General features: G+C 42.6%; 1 protein-coding gene across 6 annotated transcripts in view; it reads right to left on the bottom strand.

The window, feature by feature from the left end:
- Positions 1–13,748, bottom strand: part of LOC306885887 (kinase D-interacting substrate of 220 kDa B-like) — a 74,720-nt gene that overhangs the window by 32,146 nt on the left and 28,826 nt on the right. The window lies entirely within an intron of this gene.

Raw genomic sequence — 13,748 nt, 5'->3', positions numbered from 1 at the left:
GCGCAAACACCCCGACACAGGCCTCGTCCAAACACAACACCCAGACTAAAACATTCGAGGCATCCATAAACACACCAGAATGACGATGTCAGTCCAGTGACTGGCTAAAACAAGACTAACCAGACGAAAGAGGAAGAGACACATCTGCAGGCCTTCAGGGGAATTTTCACTCTTAGCCAGACCAGGCCATTTCTACACAACACAAATCAATGTGCCGGGTCCCTGCGTCTTCATTTCATCCTTTTGTCTTAGTCAGAGTGTTTTTCCTGGTCATGTTGCTGTTTTATTAAAACGATGGGAAGAACAGAGGATGAGATCAGGAAATGACACAAGCTGGACTTTCATCACCCATATGAGCACCACAGCTTTATGTGCCAGAGTTTGTGTGCTAACGGCTAGAGCAAGTTATTTCATTTCAAAATACATCAACCAATTTTTTTTTTAAATAACTTAACATAATTGATCAAAAGTGACAGTCAAGACATTTCTAATGTTACAAAGGATTTCTATTTCAAATAAATGCTGTTCTTATGAACGTTCTATTCACACAACTGTTTCCAACACTGATAAGAAGACATTTTGACTTGAAATGGCTGCTGAAAAAATCTATTATTTTATTAATGTCGGGGGAAGTCGTGGCCTAATGGTTAGAGAGTCGGACTAGTAATCGAAAGGTTGCGAGTTCGAGCCCCCGGCCGGCAGGAATTGTAGGTGGGGGGAGGGAATGTCCAGCGCTCTCTCCACCCTCAATACCACGACTGAGGTGCCCTTGAGCAAGGCACCGAACCCCCAATTGCTCCCCGGGCGCTGCAGCATGGCTGCCCACTGCTCCGGGTGTGTGTGTGTGTGTGTGGATTTGTTCACTACTCACTGCTGTGTGTGTGCACTTGGATGGGTTAAACGCAGAGCACCAATTTCGAGTATGGGTCACCATACTTGACAATACGTCACGACTTTACTTTACTTTACTTAATATCAAAATAGAATATTAAATATTAAATATAGAAAAAAAGTAGAAAACAGTTCTTTTAAATTGAAATGTAAAATAAAACAGAATAAGAGTAGCGTATGAAAAAGATAGTATAGTGGATACAAAGTCTCAGTCAGACTTCAGTCAGTTGCATCAATTTCCAGAATTAGCGTTTACAAACAATTTAAAAACATAAGCGATATATGGTTTTCTCAAGGTCCGTGTAGATACTTGTTATACAGTTATCCGTATTAAACATCTTTTTCTATTGATAATTATGATGTGCAATTCAAACAGCAGTCATTCAGTGCATTCAGTCTAAATTGCCAAAAGTGTAGATGTGTGTTTTTAATCGAACAACAAAGATATGGTTATGTATATGACATGAGCAGATACAGCTAAATTTTATGAGACACAGTAGGTAGCAGACAAGCTAATTCCCCTCCAAACCCACTATCGCTAGTATTGTATTGAACTATTCATATATAAACACAAACATCATGCCGCGGCCAAGAGAAGGCTAATCTTTCCCCAGGTGTACACATCTTATGTTACAGCATGCTAAGAATACTATTTATAAATCAACTGAAGCTGATGTAATTCTTCCACCAGAAAAAAAAGATCTTTTGAAGCTAGTGGGAGAAGAAGTTGGCTTTGACATCAAGTGATTTGTTTAGCAATTACTTTTGACATTCTTGCCTTTGCTATGAGAGAAAATTGCAAAGGAAAAAAAGTGCTATCATTCATCTGTCATGGAAGCACTGGGAGTGAGGGAAATTAAGCTCTGCCATTTAAGATACTTGCCGTTTTAAAGAGTGCATACAAAGATAAAAGCACCGAAGGCGTCTGAAACAGTACTGCTATTGATTGGGGCCGTGTTGCATCGTTTAGGCTAGCGGCGTGGATGCCTTAAATGTTGGTCACTTGAGATGTCTCTCATCGGGTTTATCCAAATGCTAATCGATCCCAAAGCTGGCTTAGCTCTTTTTTCTTCCTCCTCTTCTTCTTCTTTTTCAAAGACTCCCACACACAGCAGCTGACGGGAAAGAGTATAATTCTCCCACTATTTTCCCCTGAATGTGCCACTTGACTTTGCTTACAGCCACCCTTGTGTGTGGACAGTTTGAGGACACTCAATGAGGCTCAAACATGCCGATGCCACCCTGCCCTCCATAAGACACGTAATGCCAAAACACATTTATTTTCTGAGCTCCATAAAGAGAATCAATGTGACAACCATGAAAAGAACAACAGTCGCCATCACCAGTCATGAAGTTTTGTATGATAAGTGGATGGTGGCGGCCATGAGGTGCTAGAAGAGGCAGGACTGACTTTGGTAGATGTTCACTCCAAGCAGTTTTATTCAGGTCCCAATTAGTTCAACATCTTTGTCACAAATCACAAATACATGAAGAGTGAGAGGAACTAAGAAGTGCAAAACCCCAGAGAAACCTCCAAACTGGCAGCCAAACTCTGAGAAATGAGTAAACCCATCTGTAAACAAAAGCATCTTGCCCAGAAGTGTAAAAAAAACTCTAAATGAACTTTCAGGGGATTTTTTCTCCTCGTTGATGAAAGCTGAGCGCTACCCCAGAGAAGCAGTGGAACACAATTATACTGGAAAACAATAGATATTTATAGATCTAAGTCTAATTGTCACGAATCCTGGCCATGCTCTTCCGTTAACTCGCCACCAGATGTCACTCACTCATCATATGGACTCTCACACCACACACACACACACAGGACTCCATTTCCCATAATGCCCCATACCATGATTGATTACCCACACAGGTGTTTCTCATTACTTCTGTCTATTTAAGCTGTTCTCCCTATCACCTCATTGCGAAGTCTTGATTTGCACCGGCTGTCATTTCCAAGCGTATTCCCTGTTTCCAGTCTCCTGTCTAGTTCCTGTTTGGCTACCCTGACCTTGGAGTGTTTATCTCGTTTATGACCGTTTTCTGCCTGCCCCGACCACTGCCTGGATATCGTTTCTGCCTCTGCCTTACCCTCAGTATTGACTCTGTTGTTGTTTGCACCTGTTTAATAAAACCTGCAAATGGATCCGTACGCCTCTGTCTGGTTCACAACAGAAGACTTCGCCATACAAGGATCCAGCGGTTTTTCTGAGGAACCCAGCTCAATCATGGACCCAGTCGATCAGCTTCTGCATCTGCGACAAGGTAGTCTACCCATAGAGGATTATGTTCATCGTTTCTGTGAATTAATTTATCAGGTTTCACTTTACGATGAACTTTTATTCAAGGATTTGTTCTGCTTTGGACTTAATGAACCAGCTAAGTCAATAGTAGCCAAAGAAGAGGTTAGATACTCTTTGAGGGATCTTTTGGACTATGCACTAGTGGTGTGTGACTCTAATTTTACTGTGGGTGTTGCGGAGAAGGAACGCGACGCCGCACTCACTCGTGAGAAGACTGCCGCACCTGAGCACCCTTACAAAATGGCAGCGACAGCTGAACCTGATCGCAAAATGGCGGAAACAACCACACCCCGTCATGCCATTGCTGCCAGTCAAGCGCCAAATCAAGTCTCAGATGATCTGCCAGAGTCTGCTCACGTCGTCGCTGTCAAGCCGGAGTCTGCTCACGTCGTCGCTGTCAAGCCGGAGTCTGCTCACGTCGTCGCTGTCAAGCCGGAGTCTGCTCACGTCGTCGCTGTCAAGCCGGAGTCTGCTCACGTCGTCGCTGTCAAGCCGGAGTCTGCTCACGTCGTCGCTGTCAAGCCAGAGTCTGCTCACGTCGTCGCTGTCAAGCCAGAGTCTGCTCACGTCGTCGCTGTCAAGCCAGAGTCTGCTCACGTCGTCGCTGTCAAGCCAGAGTCTGCTCACGTCGTCGCTGTCAAGCCAGAGTCTGCTCACGTCGTCGCTGTCAAGCCAGAGTCTGCTCACGTCTCCGCTGTCAAGCCAGAGTCACTTCACGCCTCGGCTCCTCAGCCAGAGTCTCTTCACGCCGCCGCCGAGCTGCCAGAGGCTGTCACCAGAGATCTAAGGTCAGTCCTTAGAGTTCCCTGTCTGATATCCAGTGTGATGGACCCACCACTGATGTCAGTGCGAGTAGCTGGCATTCCCAGGGCCTCAACCCTGGCTGTTACAGAGACTGTTCCCCTGACCTCAGTGCTTCCCATTATGGCGGTTGCCATTTTGAGTGTATGGGCTGCACACTGTGCTCCTGAGGCCTCTCCTGTCCACGAGTCTGCTCCAGTGCCTCCAGAGGTGGCGGCTTCCGCTGCTGAACCTCCCGAAGTGGTGGCACCTGTTCCTGACCTCATGGTCTGCCCTGTCACGGCCACGGAGGCCGTTCCTGAACTCACGGTCTGCCCTGTCACGGCCACGGAGGCCGTTCCTGAACTCACGGTCTGCCCTGTCACGGCCACGGAGGCTGTTCCTGAATTCACTGTCTGCCCCGTCACGGCCACGGAGACCGTTCCTGAACTCACTGTCTGCCCTGTCACGGTCATGGAGACCGTTCCTGAACTCACTGTCTGCCCCGCCACGGAGATCGTTCCTGAACTCACTGTCTGCCCTGTCACGGTCATGGAGGCCATTCCCGAACTCACGGTCTGCCCTGTCACGGCCACGGAGGCCGTCCCTGAACTCCCTGTCTGCCCTGTCACGGCCATGGAGGCCGTTCCTGAGCTCACGCCCTGTCCTGTCACGGCCAAAGAGGCCGTCTGTGAGCTCTCGCCCTGTTCTGTCACGGCTAAAGAGGCCGTCTGTGAGCTCTCGCCCTGTCCTGTCACGGCTAAAGAGGCCGTCTGTGAACCTTCGCCCTGTCCTGTCACGGCTAAAGAGGCCGCCTGTGAACCCTCGCCATGTCCTGCCATGCCCCCTGAGATCATGAATGCTCTCCCTGTATTGTCTGTCTCTGCTCTCCCTGTGTTGTCTTTCTCTGTTTACCCCAGATCTCAGACTCTGCCATGGTTTCCTGCCCAGTCTGCCTCCTGTCGAGGGTCTTCTGCTCGGGTATGGTGGTCGTCTGCCCCGCCGTGGTGGTCTTCTGCTAGGGTCTGGTGGTCGTCTGCCCTGCCGTGGTGGTCTTCTGCTCAGGTCTGGTGGTCGTCTGCCCCGCCGTGGTGGTCTTATGCTCGGGTCTGGTGGTCGTCTGCTCCGCCCTGGTGGGCTCCTGGTCCGTCTGCTCCGCCCTGGTGGGCTCTTGATCTGTCCTGGTCTCCGGTTCTGCCTCAGTCCCCGGTCTTCCCACTTCCTCAAGGACCTGGCCCTCCGTTCCCTCCCCCTGGTCCGCCTCCGCTCCACCACCCTCCTGGATTGTATTGGAGTGTCTGGAAGCCACTCCTTGGGGGGGGGCTATGTCACGAATCCTGGCCATGCTCTTCCGTTAACTCGCCACCAGATGTCACTCACTCATCATATGGACTCTCACACCACACACACACACACAGGACTCCATTTCCCATAATGCCCCATACCATGATTGATTACCCACACAGGTGTTTCTCATTACTTCTGTCTATTTAAGCTGTTCTCCCTATCACCTCATTGCGAAGTCTTGATTTGCACCGGCTGTCATTTCCAAGCGTATTCCCTGTTTCCAGTCTCCTGTCTAGTTCCTGTTTGGCTACCCTGACCTTGGAGTGTTTATCTCGTTTATGACCGTTTTCTGCCTGCCCCGACCACTGCCTGGATATCGTTTCTGCCTCTGCCTTACCCTCAGTATTGACTCTGTTGTTGTTTGCACCTGTTTAATAAAACCTGCAAATGGATCCGTACGCCTCTGTCTGGTTCACAACACTAATGATGTTGGTTACTGGCAGGTAAAGCTTTGCGAGAAACTTGGCCCAAAATAGATTGACTAGACAGCATAACCTGACCAAAGTGATGGTATGCTTAAAAATAGAAACCCAAGAGACATCTAACATCTAGAACAGATCCTTATGATTAATCATAATCTGATCAAAGAGTAAAAACATCTTTCCAAATATATACTTTTTGATTTTCTGTGTGTGTCCTCTGCACATGGTTTAAACTTGATATTTACCCCTATTTTGAAGTTATTGTACTCTGCCTTTGTATTGGCTGAAAAAAGTATTAAGTCATGCCAAGGCAAAAGGCAGCAACTGCTACATTATCAATATTTGGTTGCTGATCACCTTTTACAAAATCATTACAGTAACACCTGTATTAAATCTAGTGATCATGGGCTCTAGTGATCTAATAGGCTATAGTAATGTAACTGTAATAATTGTTTCTCTGACCGTAACAAACAGACAAAAAGTTAAACATGTGAGTGTTTGGTACATTGCGATCTTTCTAATGTTTGTCTAATAAAGTGCGCTTCAGTAACAGATATATAAGAATACACAAGTTACAATGTAATTTTAACATGATAGACTTTAATGGACAGTAAAGCAAAGGCGGAAGACCGTATAACTCCAGGCTGGTATAGTAAACAAATATTGATGCACGGTTAAACAAAGATAGCATTTGAGGGTTTCAAAACAAAGTCAAAGAGCGGTAACTGGTGTTATACTGTGTTCTACCTTGGTTTCTCATGGGCTTTTGGAAGTGACTGCTAAGACAACCCAATATTTTTCTCGAAAAAACTATGAAATTGACAAGATACTTATCCACATAATAAAGAAGGTCTTGAATGTCCCAAAAATATCAATAACAAATTTTTGATTACCTGAACTTGAGTTAAATAAAGTTGGAAAGAGTAAGTTACTCCAGGTTTCACTCAAACAGGACAGATTTAATTGGACTAACAAGCTGGGTTATCTGAGTCTCAGCTGCTTTAGAAAGTGCATATCACAAAAATCAGCAAGGAACCATTTAGAGCTTCTTCACGATGCCATAGAAGAACCTTTATGTCTAAACGGTTCCATAAAGAACCTTTAACATCTAAACTTTCTGATTCACAAAATGTTCTTTGTGGCGAAAGAAGGTTCTTCAGATTATAAAAAGGTAAGAAAGAGACGGTTCTTTAAAGTACCTTTGACTGAATGGTTCTTGTGGAACCAAAAATGGTTCTTCTATGGCATCGCTGTGAAGAACCTTTTAAAGCACCTTTATTTTTAAGAGTGTACTAATTCAACGTACTATATAGCTATATAGATTATTTAGTTCTCCTTAATCCACAACAAACCCTTTAAATTTGACGGTATTACAGAACAAGAATGAAAAAAAAAAATGAGTAGCTATAAAATTTTATATTAAATTATGAAGTAAAACACAAATTAGGCTATAGTGGCATTCGTTATATACAGAATACAACGTCAAGCTAAAATGAATTTATTAAAGTAAAACTAAACGGCATTGGGCTCACAAGCCTCTCTCATTCAACATCCAAATGTTTCCATTTTTGCCATGTAACATTTGGTTGCTAAACTATTATCTATGATGTAAACAAGGCTTTGTACTTCACTTGAGTTCCAATATCCACGTAAAACATCATCCTTCACATGCGCAATGAATGTTTGTTTCGGCGCTGAACACTGATTTTACAGTGGACCTTGTAAATTGTGCAGTGTAATTTTTATGTTTGGTTGACTGCATTTTAGTTTGATTAATGGCTGAAATGTCAAGTTAGTAACGCTGAATAATAATAATAATTAGTTACATTTATATAGCGCTTTTCTGGGTACTCAAAGCGCTTTATATAGAAGGGGGGGAATCTCCTCAACCACCACCAATGTGCAGCATCCACCTGGATGATGCGACAGCAGCCATATTGCGCCAGAACGCCCACCACACACCAGCTTACTGGTGGAGAGGAGACAAGTTGTGTGCGTGCGTGTGAGGCACCTGCGTGATCACCAATCAGTTACATTTTTAAAAATAAAGATATAAAGAAAACAAATAAAATGCATTAAGAGTGTCACAAAAACGAAAGTGGCCTATACTTCTCGCACTTTTTTTTTCCTTTTGTTAATTTGTTAATTAAGAGAAATATATTTTGTGTAGCACTATTTATTCCTTTTATAATTTCTGTTTTTCTCCATTCACAGAAGCGCTGCAGGTGTGTGATATGACAATGTGCGATTCCTCACGGCCTGTTGTTTATGCTGCTATTTACGCATATAAAGCTAAAGCCCTGAAAGGAAGAAAAAAAAAAAAGTTTGTTTGTCGGTTTAGGAAAATAATCTAAATGAACAAAATGCTGTCATTAGCCTATACAATTCTCCGAAATTCTCCATGCTGCACACAGGTTCAGGCTAACTCAAAAACTTGCTTACACGAGCTCAGACCTGACGTGAGATTTGATCGTAGCCACCGCTCGCGTCCATATTGATAAATTCCAAGTTTTGCGTAGAAACGACCATACGCTCAATTTTCGGTCGTACGTTCGTTTCGTAAATGAGGCCCAATGTGCTTGGCATAATATCACGGGGGTATGGTGGTCAAGCTGAATGGCAAGGACTACAGGCTATTTAAACTGATCAGTGCACTGTAAAAAGATTATGTAAATGTAGGCTAGCCTACTAAAGGAACATCAAATTAAGATAACTATGTTTGCGAGGTAATGTCTTTTTCTTATCACGTATAAAATAATTTTAGATATAATTTAATAATATGAATATGATTTAATGCGCTTTTGAACTACAGGGAAATGGTGCTTTAACATGAGCAACACCATGAACACGGACGCTGCCTATAGGCTAATTCTGTCATGTGACACCACATTCCCTTTTCTCGACAAAAAGTGTTTCAAGACAAATTTTTGCGACATTTGAAGTATTGATATAGAATTTATGCGCTAAAGTTAAACGGAAAAATATTGTGTCGACACATGAGAAATTTAATCGATAAATGGCATTTCCATCAGCTATATCATAAATATTTTTTTGGCAAAAAAAAACCCTTGGATGGAAACCTGGCTAGTGTCAGATTATTGAGTACATCCTTTCGGTTTTACACTAACGTTCTCTTTTCAGATTTGCTGACACAACACCTTAGGGTTCTGGGTGACAATATCAGTTCCCTGGAAACGGAGTGATTAATGGATAAATAATTAGCCTTGACACATGTGAGCCAGCATGATGGCCTTTCTTTTATTCAGAGTTACGGCCATGAAAGCAGACCTCACGGCACAAACCCACAATGCATTGCAGAAACGATCCAAAGAGCGACTTTAAATCCCACAACCTCTTCCCCAGTTTCAAACTCATCTCATCCATCTGGAGGTCACTTTGTGCACCCAATAAATGCACTCCCTATCTTAGATTGGGCTTCTCTCCTTTGGGGAATAGATGGGGCTTTCAACAGCCTAATAATTTATAAGGCCTCTGGGCAAATAATGGCTGCACTTTTTAAATTACTAAGTTTACCTCTTCCACCAAAGAGTTCTTGAAGGATCATTCACGGACAATAGCTTCCCTCCAAAGGCAGAGGAGAAAACACATCGAGATGCTAGAGACAAAACCGGTACGTGACAAAAATACAAATCCACAAAAAAGTGAGAAGTCCCAACTCAAAGGCAAAGAGGTTCAAAAGAGCAGAATAAAGGAAGCCGTGTGCTTTTCAGAAGAATTATTTAAAGGCTTATTAGGCTTTTCGCATAAAGGAAATCACATAAATGTGCTTCAGAAGGCGCTTTTATCTCCCGACGTAATTGCGACTGAAATTACAATAATTGTACCAATTAAAGTAATCCTGAATGAACAGTATGTCATCTTAATGTTTCAGTACTTGGGAGAAGAGTCTCTCTAATTAGCTCCAATAGCCTTGCATGCATTCATTTCGAGTGTCATTAGTTAGAAAGTTTTGCTAAAAATCGCTTTAAATCCTGGATTTGAAGCCCAGCACTGAGAGCCGATTGTTCCCTCAATGAATAATCCGAGCATTGTGACAGGAAGCATTGTGAGCGGGACGAGCCTTTCGGAAAGCGGAAGGGCTTCTGTGTTCTCTTTCCTTCACCGGTGTTGAATGTCACACCGAGTTGGCCTGCCAAGAAGATGCCGAGAGGTGCGGGAGGTGTGGACGAAAGGTGAAGGGGCGTGTCCACTTTCCTGCACGTTCACATTGAACCCCTCCAGCGATTGGTCGTTTTGGAGCGCGCCACACCAACTCTCCTGGTGGGGTAATTAACAAGGGCTGCTCTCGGAGTAGGGGAAGAGGGGACATATGTTAGGAGGCCATAGCAGGCTGATAAGGGGAGGGCGGGCTCGGCATGGTACCCTGCCCACTCAGGTTCTGTCATACCATCCTGGCACAAGCCGGACACCAGATGTCAGAGCAGAACCGGCTCGGCGGGCCACACCTCGTAACAAGCACAAAACCGGAGCAAAGTGCCATAAATAAACTCCTGGTGGACCTGACTCTGCTCAAAAAGTCCACTACAGATCATGGCCATCAGCCACCACAACTCCTCGCTCACTCGCTTTCCATTCAGACTTCCGCCCATTTGCTTTTTATGGTAAAACGGCCCATATGCGTCTCACTATAACTAAGACATTCTCGGTCTGAAATAATGGCTGTGAAGACCAAAAACAACCGTGACTCATGGTCTTTCGGAAGAGAGACCATTAAGGCCAGACTGAATGGTCAAAAAAACGATTTTACAGTTAAACAGAGAATGATTTGAGTCAAATTCAGGCAGAAAGGGACATGACTTTCAATTTGTCTAGGTATGTTGGGCTTTTTGGTGAGTGGACTAAGTGTAATTTGTAGTTTTAGTCAAAATACAGGAACATGGAAATCTTTGTGTTTCGCCTGCTCAGTCGGATTACTGTAGCCTGTCTTAATGTTAATCATAAAACAAGCTGATGTTATTAACAGATTATTCACATTCTGCTGCAGATTAAAGGGCCGGATCACACAGGACCTGGAGAGTTGTTTCCATACTACAGAGTTGTTACATACTACAGTTCAAAAGCACATTCGAAACAGGTTTCATCAAGAGTCATGAAATTTGAATGACATTGGCAATGACTACTGAAAAGTTAGTATTATGACAACTATAGTCTCAAATAAATCACATTAAGACTAAGATTACTAAAATTACTATAGATTTATTACTATTACTATGACTAAAATTCCCCCAAATATGACATTTGGTTTCACTGGAAGATGTGAAGGAGCAGAATCATGCTTTCATTTTCTCTCACCTGAAAAATGCAAATACATATTTAATATTGCACAATTTGACAGTTTTGTTTGCACATTTGTTTTATACTTTTTTTTTTCTTGTCTGATATCTAAAGCAATTTGAGTTACTTTAAACCTATACAACATGCAATATATAAATTGCACAAAACTACTGCTAAATTGTTTAAGGTCATGTCCACCAGGCACAGTTTCTAAGTGGGCGTTTACACAAGACATATTTGCATATTCATACATATGTCTCAGGACAAAGATTAGAAATTGTAAAAAATGTTATTTAAAATGCATTGCTCATCATGTAAGATTCTGCATTAATAGTGGGTTGTGGCAAAGCAATCAATAATTTAAAAAAGTACAAAATTACACTTTAAAGGGGGTCATGAACTGAGAAATTAAATTTCCCTTGATTTCCTGATATATAAGACGTCACTGTACTATAAAAAAAATATCCTGTAAGTTTCATAACTCAAAACTTCCTTGTTAGTCCAAAAACAGCTCTTACTGAAACCAAGCTGCCAAAATGAGTCATTTCATACTGGATTATTTATGCGTTTAACCAAAATGACCCACATTTTATCAGTGTAAATAACAGCAGCATCCATCTATTATTTTAATATCAAAAACTGTTACCCAATCATAGCAGTTGGCATCCCTAAACAGGATCGAAAAAGCCTATTTATTAATAAATTATGACATTTTTAATGTAAAATTATGTAATGTAATTATAAGCAGACCTTAGAAAGCATTACAAAATTAAAAGGAAAATGCAGTTCATGACCCTTTTAATATTTTTAACAGTGCTTTAAAGGAATTTTCAGATGCAACTTCTCTGACAGAGTTTTCCTGTGCTAACACACTTGTTATTACACTAAACATTCTCAAAGGAAGGAAGGAAAAATATAGATAACTAGTCAAACTCGATAATCAACTTAGCTTACTAGAAGTCAATCCCAACAAATTCTTAGTTATGATGACACACCAAGATTTTTTGGCGTGTCTTGCATTGTGGTGTGGGTTTTAAGGGTTATGTTGTGCAAACTGTATGAACGAAATGCGTCACAAACAAACACACACACACCAGAAAACACACAAAGGCACTGTGAGAGATCAGCCTCATAATGACCTACCATGGAGCAACGTTACAAAGAGGGGATTTCGCCACTTCTCTCTTCTAGGAATGTGTGTGTGTGTTGAGAGAAAGGCAGAAGGATGTAGAAAACCAAGCTAAACTGGGCAACACACCCACACACACACAGTATGTCCACTTCCCAAGCAAATTATATCAGTCCATCGGTCTTCACACAATATCACAAGAGCGTGAACACAAGCCTAGGCCTTGTGACTTGATTGAAAATGACAGCTGACCTATGAAACTCACTCTCCTGCCACTACGGTGCTTCCTGATTGGCTCTTACATCAGTGTGGACCACATACTGACCCGTCTAGATCGCTCTGGTCAAGAGACTAACAGGCCTAAAACCCATTCAAAATGAACCAACATATAGCTTTATGGCTAATCGTTGAGAAACGGCTGCTAAAATGGACGCGAGTGGACAAACGCAGGTCTGTGTCTATGCCAGCCGCTGTGACTCATCCTCATTTCTATAAAATGCGAGCAAATGCATGGCCACGTGACCTCGAGAGTGCAACAGAAGGAAGAAAAAAAAGCACCAGTAGATTTGACAGTTTCTTATCTGAGCAACATCTGTGACAGATAACAGAACAACATGACATGCCTCTATTTTAACATCCACAGCGAACGATTCTGCCAACGAACTGCCGCCCACCTGCACCGAAATGCAGCACTGGTGTGGACACGAGGAAATGAAGGGTATTTCGGGGTATGAAAGAGGAGAAAAACGGGTGAGACGAAGCGCTAAAGGGCATCATGGGGGCTGGGAAAGAAAGAGCGATGGGGAGAGAGAGCAGATGCTGACACTGAGATGCTCTGACACTTCTACAGCCCCAGGAGTCACAGCATGTTAGTGCAGTGTGACAGAGCAACCTTTAAAGGCCAAACACTGAGCATCAGCAAACCTAACGGCCTCAACATCTCCCCTTACAGCAGCCACACACACACACACGTCAAACCCTCTAGAGAGGATGCAGCAGATGTAACTGTGATGGTGTGTTGCATGTTTGACGACAACAAGTAAATAAGACAATTATTAAAGAGTGACAGTCTGTTAGTCAGGCAGCGACTGAGCAGCATTCTTTTTGTTTTGCTGTTCATATATGAAAATCCTGATGTAAGGGGATGTAAGGGGATGAAAGGAAAGATCAAGGCTTGAAATACTTCATGGTACATCATACACAATGAGACATCCTGATTTATAGGAATTGTGCTGTGGACCAAAAATGAAATAGAAGGAACAGAGATTTCCTACTGCCACCTGCAGGTTGCAGACGGCAGTTACATTGAAAGCACAACCAACTAGAACAAACTTAAATTGTATTTTCGGAAAATAATTTTTTGTGCCATATGCATCAACAGAAAACAAGTCACAAGGACTAAAATAATAATAACAATAATAATAATTCTAGAATGAAAGAACCAAAATAAATAGAACTAAAGAAATAGAACTAAAATAAATAGAACTAACTAACTCAATCAATCAATCACTCAATCAATCAAATCAATCAATAACACTAAAAAAAGAAAAAACAAAAGTAATAAAAGATAAATAACAATAA

The sequence above is a fragment of the Barbus barbus genome (assembly GCF_936440315.1).
Source record: "Barbus barbus genome assembly, chromosome: 20".
NCBI lineage: Eukaryota > Metazoa > Chordata > Actinopteri > Cypriniformes > Cyprinidae > Barbus > Barbus barbus.
Note: the sequence above shows the minus strand (reverse complement) of the source record. Positions and strands in the feature narration are given on the sequence as shown.